Raw genomic sequence first — 22,086 nt, 5'->3', positions numbered from 1 at the left:
GGAAACCGAAAAACTAATGCAAAAAAAAAATGAAACTAGACCACATTCTTACACCATCTACAAAAATAAACTTGAAATGATTAAAGACTTAAATGCAAAAACCATAAACTCCTAGAAGAAAAGAGATATTGAACGTTCTGACATTGCTCTTAGTAATATTTCTTCTGATATATTTCCTCGGGCAAGGGAAACAAAAGAAAAAATAAACAAAGGGGACTACAGAAAACTAAATAGTTTTTGCTCTGCAAAAGAAACCATCAACAAAAGGAAAAGACAACCAACCAAATGGGAGAAGATATTCACCAATGATACATCTGATAAGTGGTTAATATCAAAAATTTATAAAGAACTTGTACAACTTAATACCAAAAAATACCACAAACAGTCCAGTGAAAAACGGGCAGAGGACATACAGATGTCCAATAAACATATGAAATAATACTCAATGTCACTAATCATCAGAGAAATGCAAATTAAAACCACTATGGTATATCACTTCACACCTGTCAGAATGGCTATCATCAATAAATCAACAAACAGCAAGCGCTGGCAAATATATTGGGAAAATGAAACCTTTGTGCACTGTTGGTGAGATCGCAAATTGGTATAGCCACTAAGGAAAACAGCATGCAGGTTCCTCAAATAATTAAAAGTAGAACTATCTTATGACACAGCAAAAAAGAAAGAAACTTTTAGATACAGAGAATGAATTGATGGTTGCCAGGTGGATAGGCATTGGGGAACTGGGTAAAAAAGGTAAAGGGATTAAGAAGTACAAATTGGTATTTACAAAATAGTCACAGGGATGTAATGTACAACAGAAGGACTATAGTCAATAATATTGTAATAATTATGAGTGGCGTCAGAGGAGTATTAAACTTACCAAGAGGATCATTTCATAAATCATATGTGTCTAATCACTAGTACACCTGAAACTAATTTTGAGTGTCAACTATAATTGGAAAAAAAAATTTAAAGAAATAAGAGTGAGTATAAGGACCAGGTCTGAATAGCCTGGAATACTGACATGTTTAGAAAACCTCTAAGCTTGACACTCTTCAACCAAAAACAAACATGTCTGCAGAGAAAAGAAACTGGAAAATATCTAAGCAACATCAATTTCTCTTCTACTGTAGCCAATAAACTCTCTGATGCCAAAAAGCACCAGCTGGCCTCAAAGATGACTTGCCAGTTGATTGAGCTGTTGTTCATAATGCTCTCAGGAGTGTGGCCCCTAAGCCTAAACATTTGATGATTATCTGAATTTTACTCATGGTTGATCACTAACTCTGATCCTCTGCTTGACCACCAATGGCTTATAAATGTCTCTCTCATCTCTGCCCCTTTAATCTTCACTTTCTTTAATATTTTTTAGGGATGTAATCTCTCTATATATATTTGTCAGACGTTATTTAAAGACAGAAATTCTGGTCTAAGTATTTTTGCATACTGTAAAACAAAACATAAGGATGTGAATGCTCAAAGATGTCAATAATATAATCAGATGTTAATCTGATTATATTAAACTTATTGAAAGATTTTAAAAGGCTGAATATATTTGCTTTCCTGGTAATGATGAAAAATCAGTATTACTAAGGAAAAATGTGGATTTATTTCTTATAACAGGATTGCCAAACTGGAGGAAATTGTAACAATTATCTACAGGCAATTTGTGTTTGACATTATTCTGTGTAATTTAAAATGAGAATTATTACCATACATGCTTATAATAGTACTTTGAAAGTGTTCACATTAAGACTAACTTGAGATATTTGTAACACCAATATGTTAAAAAAAAGCAGTGGACTTTGGCAGAATTCTTACTCACTGATTCATTTACATTTGCATTATTTATAAGATGCTAATTGGACTCTAAAAGAAACTATAAATATGAGCTCTAATTTACAGAAGACTGAACAACAAATATTCATAGAGCTCTCAAATTCTGGATTCCATATTTGATAAATCATAATATTTGTGACAAAAGTTGAAAAATAAGATACTAAACAAACTAAAAATAATTTTAGCTGGATTAAATAAGTACTTCAACTGACATTTTCTCCCAAAATTACCTGGAAATTCTATACATAATATTTTTGCTATGTTCTTATTAGATAATGTCTTTCATAAAGGTTAGGAGTTCATTTTATGACCTTGAATTTCCTCGGACTAGCTAGTGACGTCTTCAAATTTCATCTGCTAGGTTCTTCTCATTTTCGTACTAATCTGCCCAAATAAAAACCAAAACTCTAGTAGCTTTGAACAAAAGTCATATTTCAAAAATTAATAATGTATGCAATTATCCTCAATCTATGTGCAAAGTCTAAGGTTGATGAGAACTTCTCTTTTGCTGTGACAAAAGAACAGCTCTATTCATGATTTTTTCCAAATTTTTCAGTATTAATGTTTACCAAGAAAAGTGTTCATTGCTCTGCTACCTGAGATGCATTAAAGATTACATGCCAGTATCTACTTTAGAGAGAAAGGCAAAAGGGGCCTGTGCTTGTTCCACATGCCTTACCAACAGCATGGCACCCAGAAATAGGAACATGACCTGACATTAAAGTGTGCGTGTACGCACACACACACATCCAAAAAGCAAGCAAACTCCTTAGCAAAGCATATAAGACTGTTTACTACCTGGGCTCTACCTACCCAGCCATACCTCGTCATACTCAACCACTCCTCACCACACATCTTTTATGCTAACTACATAGACTCCTTTACCCTTTATATACCCTTCTATTCTTATCTCCATCACTTAGCTTTTTCTATTTCTTTAACCTATAATCTCCTTCTTCACTTGTCCACCTAGTAAATTCCAATTCACCCTTTGGCATCTAATGTTTAATTTCTACCTCTTCTCTAAAAAATATATGGACCTCACCCAAATAATGAGTTATTCCTTTATTGTTTTCCCATAGCACTTAGTATAGAACATTGACATTAGTCCATATCTAGCTATTTTACTGTTGTTCTGAGTAAAAAATTTGATTCTTTGCTATAATTTGAAAACTTCAGAGGCTCGCTCCAAGTTTTTATTAACCATCTCTAGTAGTTAGAACAAAGCTTATCATGAATTAGGTGCCCAAATAAAGATTTTAAGAAAGCCTTTACCAATCACTTATTCTCCATGTTTGCTTAAATATTAACCCAGCAAAACAATGCTGAAACAAATGTTAAAAATAGCTTCTAGGAACTTGTGGAATTACTATTTTTTTCTTGCATTTCAGTAGAGGAATCAGTACAACTTCGCATTTAAGTTTTGCCAAATATAGAAAGCTTTTGACTTGGTACTTTGTTAGCATACATACTTCATGAATTTGAAGTGACAGAGACACAATATTTGAAGCAGAATGTTGACTCATTGACGTCAGCGAGAGCTGACTTAGCCAACCTGGCTTCTCAATTACTTTCATTACTTTTTCCAGTAATGAAGAAGATGGAGGTGATATATATTGCTCTCTTGTTACAGAAATATAGGTATCGGACAAATTAACTAAAGTATGCCTATGAACGTTACAATAAATTCTACTTTTAAAATACCAGTACAAATGTGTTCAGCGATGAAATGCTGCTTGAATAAAGATATTTGAGTTCTCCCTAGATGAATTATCAAATTGCTTCTTGAAGCTTTTCTGAGACTCATTTCCTTACTTCTAAAATGAGAAGATGGACTAGAGAAACATGTCCATATCTAAAAAAAAATTTCACACCTTTTAAACATTTGAAATATAACACTTGATAAGTAAGATAACATTCAGTAGTTCAATTGCTATATCACTGTTGCAGTTCTTCAATAAGCCCTCTTTCAGGAAAAAAAAAAAAAATCCCAAGTATTTATATAACCAGAAAAATCTCCAGATCCAACATATACCTTGTTCCATGACGTTTTAACCAATATAAGCTTATGGTGACTATGAAGAAACACCTCTTTTAATCATCTGAGAAACTGATATGATAGATGATAAGTTTAAAAAAAAATGTAAACTTTGCCCAAAGTCATTAAGATAGTTTCCCAGACTGATAAATGGTACGAAAATGCCTACCCATACTCTGATGTATGAGCTTCTTAACATAATTACACCACCCTCTGTAAAGACAGACTATACCGATGTATAGTTCAAAAAATCTACATATTACCATGTTATTTTATTGACAAATCAAAATAAGAAACAATCATCAAACTCTAGTTCCCTGGCAATATGGTAGGCCACCTATAAACTATCTGATAACAATGTCCAAATTAACAAGTGGAACATGGGTTTTCAGAGATGAGAGGCAGATTTGGGGAGCTAATTAAACAGATTATGTTTAATGATTTCATCATTAAACAGATTCCAATGATGAAACTAATCTATGACTAGCTTGAGACAAATCAAGACAAGTTTCATGAATACATAAAAGTAGCACCAGTTACATGACTTAATCAGTGCTACAGGCAGCAGAAGACTATATCCTCTGTAGGCAGCACCTGGCTTGATAATACGTCATGGCCTGAGGAGAGAGGATGCTGATATTTTACAGATGACCATTTCTGAACCATAGACATAAGACTGTTTCTAACATTAATAACATCATCTCTAGGACAGCTTGGTATCTAGTTGAGTGCTTTGGTTAAGAGTGATTAATTAAAAGGCTGATACTGGCTTCTTCAAGAAAACCTTTCATTTAAAATGAAAATACTGTTAATGTCCATCACAATACACACTCTGTTTTTGTTTGTCTGCTGTTGCAAATGGCAACAAACACCAATGAAAACTGGAGAAGTTAATTCATTTGGATACAGCCCTGGCTTCATGAGAACAAGGTCACAGATTTTATCCCTAAACAGCTCAGTTAACTTGGCAGAGAAAAAACCTTGCCATACAAACTCCAGCTGTTATTTCAACAAGCCCAATTGTAAGTGCCTGGTGTGGGTCACAGTAGAGGTGATCAAAACAACTCACTCACTCAGTTTTCTGGAAAACAATGCCAAATGCCCATGTTTTAAGTTAACAATTGTTTTTTTTTTTTTTAATTAAAATGACACCATTTCTTTTTTCCAAATGTTGCTTAGTTTTGAATACTGATAAAAGATATAAGTTCAGAAAAAAAATTTCACATCATTGAGTGTGTTCTTGCACATAATCTACATTTTTCACAACTATGGTTTGTCCACCTATAGCAAAAGAATAATTCATACATCCTAAGCAGCAGCATTCAACTTGCATCAGGCAGAAATGGTGATTTCCAAAGGTATAATTATTTAAACGAAGTACATTTTCTGAGACTCAGATTTAGAGGAGGATTTTCAGCAATGGAATATACTAAACCACACTAATAACAAGCATTTTGCTACCTGAGAATTATGAGTAAGAGACATACTGTTTCATAAAGGAATCAGGATTTAAAAATGAGTCTATCTGGTAGATTAGTAAATCATCTGCAGGAAAGATTCTGCATGACCATGCCAAATACTAGAAGCAGTACATACAACAGTTGTGGACACATATTTACGCACACATGTATGCCACTCACACACACACACACACACCCACACCCACACCCACACACACACATTTGTGTTAAAAATCAAAACGTGAGTTTTGTCATCTCATGTTAGTCATTTTATATCTCCCCCACAAACCCTCTATTTTAAATTTGCAAGACTTTATCATTAAAGATTTTTAAAATCCAAAGAAAGAAATTTTGGAAAGTTAAATACACCTTCTGATTTCTAGTTCCACTACTGAATTTCTATGTGATCCTACTTATATGGGCTTTAGATAAAAGACTATGACATCTCCTTCATGTAGAAAAAAGTAAAAACAAAGAATTGGCTCAACATGCAAGTCATTATAAAAATCCCCATATGTAATGCTCTATGTTCCTAGAAGGCTTTTCATATTAACTTTTAGTTTGGTAAAGGTATTTAATCAATATATTCACTGCATTGGGTTCTATTATCCAAATTTTGTTCCTTGATCTTCTACTTAGTCTGAATTGATTTCTAAAGAACAGAAAAGGAAAGGCACACATCTAAAATTTTTTCAAAACAAAATAAAAGAGCAGAATCATTAGACTCTTCAGGAACAGCTGCAGAAGGATTAAAGTCAAGAAGACTTCTTGAAATGAAACATGAAAGTGTTGCAGTTTAAAAATTTCATATTCTATTAGATTGTTTGACTGATAAGTAGTTTCCCTTCTATCTCTGTCGCCCACAATGCTGAGCGCCAAACTCTGTCTCGTTTCTTCATTTTAATATTCTTGTTGATTTCATTCTATTCATTTATTAACAAACTTCATGAGTGTATTTGTATCACTTGGTTAGCACTGCAGACATAAGATTTTTAAATCATACAATAAATCAGAAGAGAATTAGTTTAAAAGCTTTGATGGCTGGATGATAATTTTCAGAGTTAACATGATACTCTATGAAAATGGTGCTTCTAAGTGATCTTGTAAAGTTCTAACAATAATACTGACCCTGTGTTAGCATTTCCATGTTTGTTTCTTTCTGTTTAGATCAGTTTGTTTTAATTCAAAACACTGATATATATCAAATAAAAAAAGCAAAGTGAAACCAGAAATACGAGTCCAGAGATTTTAAAGATTATCTTACTAATTATTGCAAAATATAGTTTTATTTCACAATGGTAATGTTGAATATTATAAATAATGAATATAAATTATTATACATACTGGTACATCAGAATTGCTAATTATTTTAGTAATCACTTTAAGGTGAATATATTAATATTTTCATTTTCTGTACTTTTGTTGTAACAATCATTGCTATTAGTAACACTGTGTGCAAAAAGTTGCTATCAACACCATGATAACAAGAACAACAAAAAAACAACAAAATAAAATAACAAAAAAGGCTATTCACACTATGCTCTCTCCTGACATAAAACCTTTGATCATTCTATGCCAGGAATATGCTCTCTACCATTTTCAACTTTTAATCTATCTTTATTACTTCATAATAGTCACTTCCTTAGGGAAATCATCTCAACCTCACTAAGTCATGTAACATGTTATAATTTTAAAAGAAAATAAGAGCACATCATTCATGTAAATATATTTATTTTTGGTTCACGGTGAAGGAAGCCTCAGTTTAAAACCACATACACAAACTTCAGACTTGGTAACAACAGTTATAACAAACAATAAGACTAAAATTCTGTTTCACATTGTCAATCTTATCCCAACTCCAATACCCCACCTCTACCCTCACTCACAGAAAATTTACAATCAAACATTTATCTCACAAGTCAGAAAGTGGGGACTTTTTTTCTAAAGAGGTATGAAAAGTATATTCTGAGTTTTCTAACTTCTAACACAAATTTTGACATCCCAAATTAAACTTTTGAGAGTCCTCCAGCTTAAAGACTAAATTTATCCCACTTATTCTTAGTCGAGTGAGACAGAGACAAATCTCATCTAAGTGCTCAAGTTTATAAGTCAGCTTTTATTGGGCTTATTCTTAAATTTAAACAGAGATCCAAGACATATCATATATTTGAGGACAATTTTCAACATGAAAAATAAATAGTAAGACAAATAGGGGAGAAATAACCATTGAGGAAGTGTGATGAAGCACTACTAAAAAGGTCACAGAAATGTGAAAGGGTTAAAGGATAATTAAAACCTGAAACTGGACAAAGGAAGTCTATACCTTAGGCCTAGTTTCTGGAATCCCTAACCGCATTCTGTTAATCATGAAACTTGTAACAATGAGCTCATACGCTAACTGCCAATTTTAGCCTGTGTAACCCTGCTTGCTTGCGTGGCATGAAAAATAATCAATTGTATATAAGCTGAAAATTACTGTTTGGCCATCGCCCATGGGAACACTGGCTATTGCCCATGGGAACATAGGCAATCACCCATAGGAACATAACATTCTAACAACAAGCTTTCTGCTTCTGTACTCCCCGCTTGCACACCTGACCAGTGGGTTGACAGGTAGTGAATAGGAGAAAGATGGACCTTTGTGTTTAAGACAGAATGAGGAATGGGATTTAGGGCTTAAAAACCTTGTATCTTGGCATTTCGGGGCTGCTCCTTTGGAAGGACAGCCGCCGGCTAATAAACTGCCTCTATAATCAAAGCACTCAGGCCGAGTCTGGTTATTCCGGTCACAACAGAAGCACAGATTATTCAAGGAAAAGAAGAGATATAAAACTAAACTGAATCAATCCAAATAAAACTCTTGATACAGTCATGCACCATTTAACAACGGGGATATGTTCTGAGAAATGCATCATTAGGCTATTTTGTCATTGTGTGAATATTGTAGTATGTGCTTAAGCAAACCTAGATAGTATAACCTACTATACACTGTGGACAAAAAAGGGGGCACATACCAAACCGGAGAATTCAGAGGTTGAATATGCCCCCACAGGGTGGTCTGAAAGTAAAAATTTCTAACTAAAAGAGATCACGGTGGATAGTCACATCCTAAGCCTGCAGCTTCCTTGACAAAGGTCAGTCAATACCTTTGAAATTTTCTATTGTCTTTGCACATCTAAGATATAACATACCTTTAAAATGTCTGAGCAATTTTCTTTTCCAGATCCCTGGAAGGCACAACTGCTGGAACTTGAGCAGGAGTCCATATTCTTATCTTGTGGCCCACATACTATCTCTTGGTAATGTAAATCTTAACTATATGATCAATGTAAAAGAAGTAAGTGTCTCTCTGTTTTGCTTTATATCCAATCCCCAAGATTTTTCTGCTTTAATTTCTCCCTTCTCTCTAATCTACCACCAATGACTTTCATGTAACCTTCCCAATGTCTCCTCTTGAGTCTAAAGTATAAAATAAGCTGCAAAACTGCCATACTCCAGAGCATTTTCTCAATCCATGAGATTTTGCTTCCCAGCAAATGTTGTCAGTCTCTATGTGAGACTTTCTTTGGCTGGAAAAGACTCTTTTTTTTGTTGACAACACCTAGGTTATATAGTGAGCATACTGCCCAGTAGGGGAAGAAAAATAACTTTCCATCTACCCTTCTGAGTTCTTGGCCTAGACATCTCTGTAATAAAAGATAGAGTATCAAGAGAGATACAAACAACTGCTTAATAACATGTATACCTCCTGTATGTGTGGTAGAGACCCAGGAAAACAGAGTAACTCAGCAAAAGGGCTGAAGCCACCACCTTAATCCCATTTTCAGCTGAAGACAGGAAAAGAAAAAAGATACTGAGAGTTGGGAGAGTCAGTTGAGGTATGTTATCAGGAAAAGCACAGTAACAAAGGTAGGGTTGTTATGCAGATTTAAGTCCTTGCTTTCTGCAGTCCATGAATAAAAGTTTCTAGAGATAAATTCATCCCTCTTTTCCTGGTACAACCTTTACAAATGAAGATGTCCCTTAGAAATGTAAATGTCTTTTACAAAGGGTAATATTTACTTAGTTTCAGAGCTTCCTTCATGTCCCCTGTTTCTAAAATTAACCAGCCTAAAATTATTCTTATAACAAAGAAACACATTTTAGGGTGACAAATTATTTTTTCCTATAGTTCTTAGGCTAACCTGTCCAGCATGTTATTATACTTAATACTGTAGGAAATAGTAACTCATTGGTAATTATTTTTATAATCCATTATTCTACAACATTAGGGTGGGTGGGTTTCACTAGGTAATGGGGCTTTTTCAGCTCTACTATAGTATTATGGAACCACCATCTTATATGCAGTCTGTGGATTAAAAAAAGGGGCGCTGTAATAAATCGTAAATTTCTAACTGGGCAAGTCATTGTGGGCAGTCATGCCTTAGGCCAATAACTTCTTTAGTGAAAAGTTTTTAAGGAAGCCCTGTCCATTGTTCTTGTGCATCTAGGTTAATAAACTTTTGAAATGCCAAAAGTAATACAAGGAAAAGACATAACCACTCCCCAGAGAGCATATAATCTTGTTAACTGTCCTGTAATCTGCATCCCACCTAGCTTTGTCCTACCTTCAAGCAATCTTTCTTATATTCCCTCATTAATATCAAATGTATAAAAGAAACTGCAAGGCTGTTACTCTCCAAAGCATTCGAGATCTTGCTTCCTGGCAATTATTGTCAGTTTTAGCTCAAATAAACTCTTATAAAAATTTTCTGCAGGTTTTGGATGTTTCTTACATTGACGAATCCATCGTTGACCAAAATGTTGTTATGTGGCTCATGACTGCACTAACGTTATTAAAAGGAGTTTATGAAGACAGTATAGGATGGGTAGATGTAAGAAACATACAAATGAAACTGAGAGTCTTTGTAATTCTGATTTGATTTAAAGTGTAGTTTTGAAACAATCATTTTTCTTTTCTTCTTTCTTGACACCTGAAGTAGCAGAAGACAATAGCCCAGTTTTGACTACTGGTGACAAGATTTAAGCCCTCTGTCAGGCTAAAGATAACATCTTAATATGTTATGTTTCAGCTCCTGAGCCTTAAGGTAAGACTACTCCCTTGGCTAATTTTTGAAACTGGTCCTGGAGGCTGGAGCTGATCTCAAGATCTGAAAAAATAATTTATTAGGCTCCTCTCACCTCTGACCGATAAACTCCTAACTCAATCTGGAACCACTAACACATGGTGTCTTGTGATTTTGTCCTATATAATCTGTAACCTATATACTATCAGGGAGTTGGGTTGTTTAGAACACGAGCTTTCCTGTCTCTGGTTTGGACAATTCTAATAAACTAATTTCTTTCTTTACTTAAAACCCCTGCTCATGCATTTTTTGGCCAGAGCGTACAAGTAGAACAAACTTAATTATTGGGCTTCAGTAATATAAATCTGCAGAGAAGTTTTATAAGAATTTATTTGAGCCTAACTGACAACATGTGCTGGGGAACAAGATCTCAAATGCTTTTGGAGAATAACAGCTTTGCAATTTATTTTATGCATTTGAAATTAAGGAGAGAACGTAAAGAAGATTACATGAAGATGAGAGAGAGTAAGGCTGGGACTGGATTACAGGATAGCTTAGAAGGAGGAGTCTGTAAAGGTTGTCACATATTCGAAGGAGGGATCCAAAAGAGTACATTTCAGAGGTGTGTTAACCTAGATGTATAGAAATGATAAACAGGGCTTGCTTAAGGCAATTATAAGCCTTTTACTAAAGAAGTTATATGCCTGAGGTGTAACTACCCACCATGACCTATCCAGTTGGGAATTTATGATCAGATCACCCTGTGAGGTTACTTTCCATAGATTCCTTATTCTTGCATAGGTGCCATGGAGAAAATAAAAACACTTGACAAGAAAGAAAATTTGAAATCAAAAAGTTTCATTAATATAATTTCAATGGGGAAATTAAATTAAAAATCAAAGACAAGAGGCAGAACTTTTAAGAGAAAAAAACGAAAGATGTAGAATCAATAGGGAAGATCTAATATTCAACTAATAGGAGCCCCAGAAAGATAGAAACTAGAAAAATGATGAAAATTTCAAAGACATAAAAGACATGGAATTCTCAGAGTTGGAAGACACATTGTGTTTGTCCTTCATTCCTGTTAGAGCCTCTAATTAGTCTCTTTGCTTTTATCCTTGCCTCATATGTGTTTTTTTTTTTTTTTTCCCTCTCTCAATACAGGAGTGATCTTTCAAAAATATACTACAGAGCAGTAAACATCTTTATTCAAAACTCTAAAATGCCTCTAACGGCAGAGGAAAATCAAATTTCTCACATAATCTCATTCGTACTCCCCATTACATCTTCAACCTCATCTCATACTACTTATCCCAGCCTCAAAGATTAAGCACACTCCCCAACTAGGGTATTCTTTAATTGTGCCTTCACCTCAAACTCTTTTTCCCTGGATATCAGCATGCTTAACTTCCTCGTCTCCTTCAACTCATAACTACATGGCATCTATTCTATTCATATTATTTAAAACTATAACCCCAAACTAGCAAAACTGGTCTTTCTCACTCCACTTTGTTTTCATTCCTCCATTTCTTTCCAAAATATGATCCAGTTTACTTATGTGTTGTGTCCACTCTTTATTGTCTGTCTCTATTCAATGGAATATAAGCTCTATGAGGTCAGGCACCTTTGTGGTATTCATTGACTACTGTTTTGCAAGAGACTGGAATAGTTCCTGACATGTAGAGGATACCCCAAAACTATGTATTAAATAAGTAAATAAATAAATAATTTCTCCATTGAGTGGCATTGTAAAGAAGCAGACATTGTAAAGAAGAAACTACAATCTGAGCATACCACCCACTGTGATGAACATTGTTATCTGAATAATATAAATCATATTTACTGGTTTTTAAATATACAGAATCGGCCAGTAGACAAAGCATAAATGATATATTATAAAGTAACATTGTAAAGTAAAAATCAAGATACTCTCCTGACAGCAACACGTTTCTTCCCACTCTCTCACACTAGCCTCAGCTTGCTCACCGGCTATCAAAAATGATGAAAAAAAAAAACCAAAAAAAAAAAAAAACACTTGCTATGATGTTTTGAAGGTCAAACCCAATGCCACCCAGGAATAACTGAAAAAGGTTGACAGGAAATTGGCTTTGATGTACCACCCTAACAAGAATCCAAGTGAAGGAGAAGAGTTTAAACAGATTTCTCAAGCTTATGACGTGTTCTTTGATGTAAAGAAAAGGGAATTATATGACAAAGGATGAGAACAGGCAATTAAAGAATGTGGAGCAAGTGGCAGTTTGTACTCCTCCATGGACATTTTTGATTTTTGGAGGAGGAGGAATGATTTGGAGAGAGAGGTAAAAATGTTGTGCATCATCCCTCAGTAACCTTAGATGATTAATGTAATGGTGCAACAAGAAAATTAGCTCTGCAAAAAGAATGTGATTTGTGACAAATGTGCAGGTCCAGCTGGTACGAAAGGAGCAGTAGAGTGTTGTCCAACTGCTGAAGTATGAGATGCAAATAAGAATTCATCAGATATGACTTGGGATGGTTCAGCAAATTAAGTCTGTGTGTATGGAGTGCCAGGGTCATGGGGGAATGGATCAGATCTAAAGATAGATGTAAATGTTGCAATGGAAGATAGTTTGAAAGAAGAAGATTCTAGAAGTTCATATTGACAAAAGCACAAAAGATGGCCAGAAGATAACATTCCATGGTGAAGGAAACCAAGAACCAGGACTAGAGTCCAGAGATATTCTTATTGTTTTATATCAGAAAGACCATGCTATTTTACTGAAAGGGAGATCTTTTCATGTGTATGGACATACAGTTGGTTGAAGCATTATGTGGCTTCCAAAAGCCAATATCTACTCTTGACATCACCTCTCATTCGGGTCAGACTGTCAAGCATGGAGATATCAAGTGTGTGCTAAACAAAGGCATGCCAATTTATCACAGACCGTATAAATTGGCATGCCTTCATTTACCACACACTTAAATTATCGAATTTAAGGTAAACTTTCCTGAGAATGGCTTTCTCTTTCCTGATAAGCTCTCTTTGCTTGAAAAACTCCTACTTGAAAGGAAGTAGAAGAGACTGTTGGAATGGACCAGTTAGGGCTAGTAAACTTTGATCCAAATCAGGAAAGACTACATCATTACAATGGAGAAGCATACAAGGATGTTGGACATTATCCTAGGTGTGGTATTCTTAATGGGGCCAGTGAGTAACACTCACTACTGGCATTTTATATGCAGTAGTGAATGAGTGAAAGACTACAATCGTATGCTCACCACTTGCTATTGTTTTGTTTTAATATTCAACTACAGTAATATTTTAAAAGTTAAATAAAGAATAAACTCAAATATAAAAGCTTGAAAAAAAGATACACTACAAATATTTGGTAAGGTAAAAGGGAGTCAGAAAAGCTAAAAAAAAGGTAAGATAGCTACTATGTTCTCATTATAGAAATTGATAGCCCCAGTAAATTCTGTTCTCATCATAGAAACCTAATGATTGGCTACAAAAATGGTTATGAGACTATGATTTTTGAAGTCAGTGGCGTGACCAAGTGTGAAAAAAATACTCTAGTATAAATTTATTGAGAGTTAAAAAACAATGATCATAGCTGATAAATTATACTATAGCAATATAATTATTTAGCGAAACCCAGGTAACTAAGGGACAAGTTAAATATAAAAGTAGCTAAAAGAGTTCGTATCGTGGAATTTAGATTAGGAGAGGGAAGGTGCGTGTGCAAGAGACTTTTTTTTAAATATTTTGTGACCTACTGTTAATTTTTTCTTTAGTGTGCACTATTTATTTGATACAATTTTTAATATATATGAAAAAAAAAAACAAGCCTGAAAAACAAATATTAATCATTAATATCCAGTAGATATTCTTTTCATTTTGTATGTAAATGCATGTATTTATGGTGAACAACAAATAAAATTTACAAGTTTAAAAAGTGTTAAATGATTCGATATTGACCTTAAGCACTACATGAATATATTTAAATGCTATCCAGTAGGGACTGAATGATATTGTGAGGTCCACAGTGCACTTCCTCTCAAGTCAATTATCATCAATCTCTGATTTATTCTACAGTAGAATTCTGAGAAAGGAAGATGAAAAGAAGCATTTATTGCTGCCCTTTTGTGGCTCATAAAATTCCTGGTTATACCATCCCCAGCCAGTTTTTCATAATTTTTACATAACTTCATTAGCAGCAGTAACACAGTGCTCAGTGATGAAAAAAATTATACGTTTAGTTAGATAAATTGAAAAGCTAGCTTCTCTTCCTTAACTTCATTTGCATAATCTCAAACTGAACATTATTTTGACCATTTACTAGTTTTACATCATTTATAAAACTCTAATTTATGCACTGTGAGTATTCCAGAGAACTCTAATAGCCACTTACTTTCAATTTCCTGTGGCCTAGACATTACTCACTTGAGTGAAAAAGGAGCAGTTTTAGCCAATTAAAGCTCATGAAAGGAAAACAGGTAGACTCATAAGCAAAACCTTGAACTCTGGGTTAAGAATGCAGAATGAATTGTGTACCTGCAAATCAGAAACCGTCGTGCTTTCCCAGAACATTCAATTACAATGCTTGAATCTCACTCAGTGCTGTTTTACAACTAAATCTCTTTTTTTTTTGCTTTGTATATTTTATTTCTTTTAAATTTTATTTGTTGTATCACATATACTTTTGCAATCCAAATTAAATGTATTTCAAAATAAGCAGGGAGGGTAATTAGATAGATAGATGAAAAGCAAATGTATTTTGGAGGAGTGTGTAAAGCAAAAAAGGACAGAGGTAGGCACTGAAAGGGACATTCCAGGAAAATGAAATAGTATCTATATAGATATGAAGTCCCCCAAATGTCCTTTTTCTTTCAACTTCATCCTTTTTAGGTGATAGCCATTAAGCATTTAGATTTAAAGACAATACAAAAGCTTATAACATGATGGAGGAAGTACAGAATTCAATAAATAAATAAATAGACAAACAAACAAACATAAAATATCAGGAGGAAATAGGTTAATAGCTCATATAGGAGAGAAAAGTAGCGATAGAAGGATAAACTATATTTTCCACCCTCTTCTTTGTAATAAGCCTATTAGAGTCTCGGTTGAAATTTTGACTCACACTTAATTATTTTTAGATGAGGTATTTGGGGATAAGTTTATATTACACATATTTCTTTGTTTATGTTTTTATTGCTAACATTTGAGGGTAAAAACCATATGTCACTTGCCTTATATTTCACTAGACCTAGTTCATTGAGAGAACTCTATAAATAATTATGTGATGAGTTAAGGATGGGGTAGAAATGAAGGATGGACAAGATTGTCTATTGTGCATATTAATCGATGATTTTTAAAAATTGAAAACAGACTTTTTCTAAAGAGAATCAAAATTTACCTGGTATCCAGATGAATGCAACAAAATATCATATACTTTTCAATATTCTTTGATTTTACACAGCTCCACACATTCACCCTCCCACACACATATACATATGTAATTTAAAAACAGTGAAATATGATTTCAAAGCGTGTAAATGGAAAAAGTTTATAGAGTAAAAAATAAGTATATCTTTTACCACTGTCTGATCCCCAGTCCTCTAGAAAAAAAAATCCAAAAATGTTTTATAGACATATAAGCACACAGTTATGTATTTAGTATCAACACACACAGAGATGGTAGCATACTCTATAAGGGGTTGTATACATTATTATTTTCTCCAGATGATAATAAATAATATTAAACACACATTTGGCATTTTTCAAACAGTTCACAGCAGAGTAACCTGGGAAGCTAAAAATATTCTCAATCGCTACACTCTGCCACTCAAACTAAGTAAATCCAGAGAAAAGGTAAAAAATATGTTTAAAAAGCTCCCCAGGTATTTCTGATTACAGTTTGAGAACAACTATTCTAACTCCTAGGTTTACTTTTGTAAAAACTATCCACATATACATAGCAGAATTCTCTAGGAGTTTAGAAAAGAGAATTATTTGGCTTGATCTATATTATAGAGACCATAGGGGTGCATAAAATTTATATAGTGGTTTCAAATTTTAAAATGATTCCTATATAAATTATATTGGAAAAAGTCTAGATCTGTATAAAAAAAAAGCTGCTTGATAAATTCATTTTTCTAGAGTACTATGCCCTTTGGGTTCAGAATATTTCAGAAATAAATCTGTTTCAAAGAATAAATACTGGTTAAAGAAAATAACATTCAGACTATTTCTTATCTAACTCTCACTTGCAACCTAAGACTGTATGCTGCTAAGTATAACGATGGTTTCCTTCAATTAGTTTATGAGGTTTGGCTGTTGCCAGGCTCTTCTCAGGAATCACAATTCAATCCACTTTTCCTTCCTTATTTGCCTACTGAACAAATAAATACGTGATTCGTAAAATGAATCTTCATCTTAAACTTAAAACTAAACATAGCTTTAATAGTCACGGGAGTGAGGAATAAGGATTAAATGTATTCAAGTATTATCATCCTTGGACACCACCTAAAAATATAGAATAAAGTGTGATAAAATGATACATTCTAAGAACAAAGTGGATTCAACTATATCAAGTGGAATAAGTTCATGGTGGAGTGTCCTGTCTTCTACATACATTCATCTCCCACTTGAAATCAACATGAAGGCAGTGCAGGAAAGGCCTTTGTTATTATCAACTTTCCCTGTGTTGATATTGTTACTAGAAAAGTAATTTCTCTGGTTTTCAGCTGGGATGGGAGAACACAGAAGCCTTTCTCATGTTTCAACCACTTGCACATGGCTTTTAAAATAACTCGACAAGAATAAAAAGCAAATATGCAACAAATATGAGATTCTTAGATCAAATCTGCAGTCATTAATACAGGCATGAGCCTATATGTAACACATGTCTAAAACATGGCATGCAAAATATTATGTGTATATAAGATATTTGCTTTATGAATGGTGAATTCTAAGCCAATTAATACCTTTCTTTTACTTGAAGGTATTCCAATGGTGATGGCTGCTTTCTGTGTAGGAGAAACTGAGCAATATGTGTTTCCGTGACAAAGTCACGGGTTGAGGTTGCATCTGATAAGGATCATTTTTAAACCTGTTCATGTTTGTGAAGGTGGTACCTTTGTGGCTGCGTTACTCAGGCCTATAGTAGGCCCCACCAGCCTCACTATCAGACCAGAAGCATAGGCTGCCAAATTAAAACAATTTCGATCATGTAAATAACTATTGTCATGAGGTATACATTTGAGGAAAGGCTTTTTTAGTGCTCTTATCTAAAAATTATGAACATTACCTGATCAATTTCAGAGGATTCTCATGAGAATTAAATTAAGTAATAACTTAGTGAGAGCTTTAAAAATTATAGTGCACTTTAAAGAATGCAAGTTATCAATAGTTTGGAAGACCTGTTAGAGAGGGAGAACAAAACATGAGCTCTGCCACATTCTCCCTCTCTTAGCTTTTGCCATTATCACCCACCTAATCACTAAATGTAGATTTCAAGAGTCATCCAGTCCCTTATTATCTATACTCAATCAAAAATTAAGTTCTGCCAATTTTTTCACGTAAATAATTCTTGAATCTGCTCTCTCTCTGATATTGCTCTATTGCCACCCTGATCCAGATTCTTATAAAATAGTCTTGGGGATGGGGGAGGAGGGGGGAGGAAAAGGGATAAAAGGGGGTTAAATATAGGGAGGTAGGGGGAGAGCGAAGTGGGTGAAGGGGATCAAATATATGGTAGCTGAAGGAAACTGGACTTGGGGTGGTAAACACACAATAGAATATACAGATGTTAAATTATAATGTGCACTTGAAAATTATATAATTGTATTAACCAATGTTACCCCAATAAACTTAATTAAAAAAATAAATAAATAAATAAAATAGTCTTCAACTTGCATCCCTAATTCCATTCTTATATCCCTCAAATCTATCCTCTATATAGCTGAAAGAATAAGTAGTCAAACTAAATATCTGATTACAGCCATTCCCTGCTTCAAATGTATCCAAGTTTCCAGTTAATTTTAATGCTTCTCAAAGTGACAAATAATTCCCTATATAGCAAGACCATTTCCTGTTTTAAATCTTCCTTTCCACATTCCTTGACTTCTGTTTACTCTTGGGCACTGCCAAATTGTTTGTCTTCTTACCATAGGTGCATTTTGTGTTTCTGAGCCTTTTTTCATGCAGCCCCTTCTACCTAGCGAGGTCTTTCTACCACAAACTATTCTTCTCTCAAGAATAAGGTAGCACATCATCCAGAAATTTTTATTCTTGATGTCATCTTCTCCAAACCCATAGCACCATTCTCTAGGGCTTCTTATAAACTTTCTATTTGTATCCCTGCACTTTGTACATTTTTAATGATTAGTTAATTTATGTATCTGTCTCTTCTAGATTAGAAACTCCTTGAAGGCCAGATTTGTGTCATATTATCTTTAGGTCCATATGTTGAGGCACATAGTGGACCTCAGTAAATACTATAAGTCTTAATGAAGAAAGCAGTGGGTAAAGGGATGATATGGAAATCATTACATAATGTAAGGAGAAAGAGATGGCATAGAAACATTAGAAATAAGTCACTTAGAAAAAGGAGGCAAAATAAATGAAAAGGGGAAAATAATAAGAAAGAATCATTGATGATATACTGATAAGGTCATATGGAAGTGCTAAATATTAAAGGAAAAATAGGAGAAGGGTAAAAATATAAAGAAAATGAGTGGATGAAGAATATGACTATTAGAGGATAAGATAAGAGAAGCAGACTCTGGAAAGAAAAGAATAGAATTGACCAATGTAATTGAATTATGTTGAGGTCAGAGAAATAGAAGGAAGGAAACCAGAAGTAGTGTTGACAAGTAATCACCATAGAAAGTAGCAAACATAAAGTAGCCATCTGGGTAGCAGAATAAAAAAAAGAAAGAGCCCGGTATAATTAAAGGAAGTGATTAAATGACAATACTAAATAAAGGTCATTTAAGGAAACTCATCTTTACACAGGAAAGAAAGAGAAAGAAATTATGACTTAAAGACATTAGAGACTGTCTTTTAAATACTGAACCATTTGTCTGTTTGTTAGAATAGGGAATTTCTAAAAACAACATCTTAAAATATCTCTCTTTATTAAAAAATGATGGACAAATACTGAATCTGAGGTCAGCAAACCACTGGCAATGCAGTCATTAATAGAGTACTATAAAGCTACTTATGCCTTTTTAAGGTTAATTTTGCTGTGTAGTTATGTTAAATGAGTTTTGCTTTCATCAACGGCAAATAAGATTCAGTATCTGCCTTTAGCTCTAACAAATAAGACAGATTTGAAATATAAAATGTTCTTTTCTGTTCATGCACTGTAAAAGACTATCAAGTTTTCACTGGCATCTAAGAGTTGTTTCATCATACTAGGAGAAAATCGGAAGAAAAGCACCATGGGTAGATGTCCTGGTGACATTTATGGAATGTGACTCACCCTGACATCTCTTGGTATTCCATTACAAATCTGAGAGATTGTGTTTTCACTTGTGGGTTACAATTGCCTCAGGTACCCAGATACTATCCATGTTCTTCAGCAGAGGTCAGCCAATACTCATTGTTAAACATGAGTCAAACACATGGTGACCAGCTGGCAAATTGACATTCCTGCAATGCTTGAATCTGCTCTTTTTAATCTAATATTTTGTAAGAGATAGATCTTAAGGGATATGATGATGTTAGTTACATTGTGCCTAAAAATGTAATAAGACTATTTTTTTCAAATGTAGAGTTTCATTTCTTCATAATCACATTGTTTATCCAGAAAAAAAACAAGAACATACCAAACCAAATTATATACCTATTTAAAACAACACTCCTACAATTGAGCTTTTCTGAAATTTGTTAGGAATGCCTACCTAAAGAGCTTTTGTCTCCCCCTCATTTCAGGCAATGCAGAATATAACTTATTCTTCTTCCTACACAGTCCATATCACCCAAACTGCACTCCATTCTTTGGCTCACTTTTAATATAATCTAACTATGAATTAGCATTCATGGTGACTGATTCATGCCATTTTAGGCCCAAAATATTTCCAACTTTTTTCTGTCATCAGCTGTTAATATATACTGTCTCATTCCCCATCATGCATTATGTGGGTATGACCTACATTCTCTCTAAATTTGGGGCGATTCTATAAGGAATTTAAAGTTCCACATCAACTCTTTCCTGAGGCTTTTTCTCCTGGGATTCACATTATTTTTTAAAAAAAAAATTTTAAAGACATTTAAAAATAATAGTCACCATTTATCATGTCCTTCTGCTCCAGGACATTTTTAATATGTAGTGTTTATATAATTATCACAGCAAACTTATCAAGTGGGTTTTGCTTTCTCATTTTAACAACAACAAAAAAGAGTTGAATAAGTGATGTTTCCGCACCACAAAAAGCATCTAGTGACAAAAATAAGGATTTAACTCTGGTATGTTGAATTCCGAAGTCAATTTTTATTGTTAAACACCAGACAAACAAATGGTAGACTCTTGGCATTTCCCACTATGCATAGTACTTTCATATGTACCTGGCAAAATTTAGTGGGAAAGACAATCTGCTGGGAAGAGAAAACAAAACAAAGCTAAAAGTCTTAAACAGTTAGAGTTTTGGCAACATAGTTCATCTTAATTAAGCAGATATTAGAGAGTTTCCCATGTACTCTAGCCTAGAGAAATATCTCAGAAACCAAAGTACTCCATACTGGAAAGAAATGAGTCACTTCCAATATGCATTCATGCCACAGTGCTAGGTTTCATCTACCTAATCTTAAATTGTTGTATCCTTTGCTTTCTACTCAGATAATGTACACTGAAAATTTGCTATGGCTCTACATCCCCCACTGTTAAATCTCCCTTAAAACCAGAACATAGGGTTTAAAGGTACTACACAAAAATATTACTAATAGTTATAATATCAAAATATTCAGTAAAGAGTAATTTATTTTTAAAGAGTAATTTAATATTCAGTAATTTATTTATTAATATTCTGGTATCTCTAGTGACATCTTTACTGAAACTTGCTTCTAACAATATAAGATGCTCTAACTTTCATTTAAAAATAAAATGTTCATTGCTTGGCCCCTGTTACTATTATGTATTTGTACCCCAAGGCAGATGAGAGTATTGTGGTACAGATTCAAAGTTAAATTTCCATTTCTTTTTTGTTAGATTGAGGAACTACTGAAATATGGGTACACATTCTTCTAGGCTACTGAGCTCTGATCTGGAAAAAAAAGAAACTGAGGAAAGTACAGTTGTATTTTCCATAGAGACATGATAAGTTGAGTCTGCAAGGGGTTCTACAGAACACCTACACAATGTTACCGGTAATTCCTGGACCCACAGAGATGGTATTTTTTTCATATTTCTATAAGAATAATAGACAATGTACAAGAACCTTTTAATAATTTATGAAAGAAAAGCAGACTAAATGAATATTTGATATTATATCAAAAATTTTAAATAGATGTTAATATCTAGAAAAGTTTTATTCTTTTTTCACATACCTACTTTGAGAAGCTCATTAACTCTTACAGCATTCACAATTATCTCTCTGAGAATAATTCCCCAGTTTGGATCTGCATCCAATATCTAAACTCTAGTTCCTCTTTTCAATACAATATTAGATATTTTCACTTGCATGATTTATCAGA

The 22,086-nt window shown here is 33.8% G+C and overlaps 1 protein-coding gene and 1 pseudogene across 2 annotated transcripts in view; one reads left to right on the top strand and one right to left on the bottom strand.

Moving 5' to 3' along the window:
- Window positions 1–22,086, bottom strand: part of CTNNA3 (catenin alpha 3) — a 1,378,877-nt gene that overhangs the window by 86,194 nt on the left and 1,270,597 nt on the right. The window lies entirely within an intron of this gene.
- On the top strand, window positions 4,042–13,601 carry LOC102890086 (annotated as a pseudogene).

This window comes from Pteropus alecto, unplaced genomic scaffold, assembly GCF_000325575.1.
Source record: "Pteropus alecto unplaced genomic scaffold, ASM32557v1 scaffold155, whole genome shotgun sequence".
Classification (NCBI taxonomy): domain Eukaryota; kingdom Metazoa; phylum Chordata; class Mammalia; order Chiroptera; family Pteropodidae; genus Pteropus; species Pteropus alecto.
This window is presented reverse-complemented; position numbering and strand designations above follow the sequence as displayed.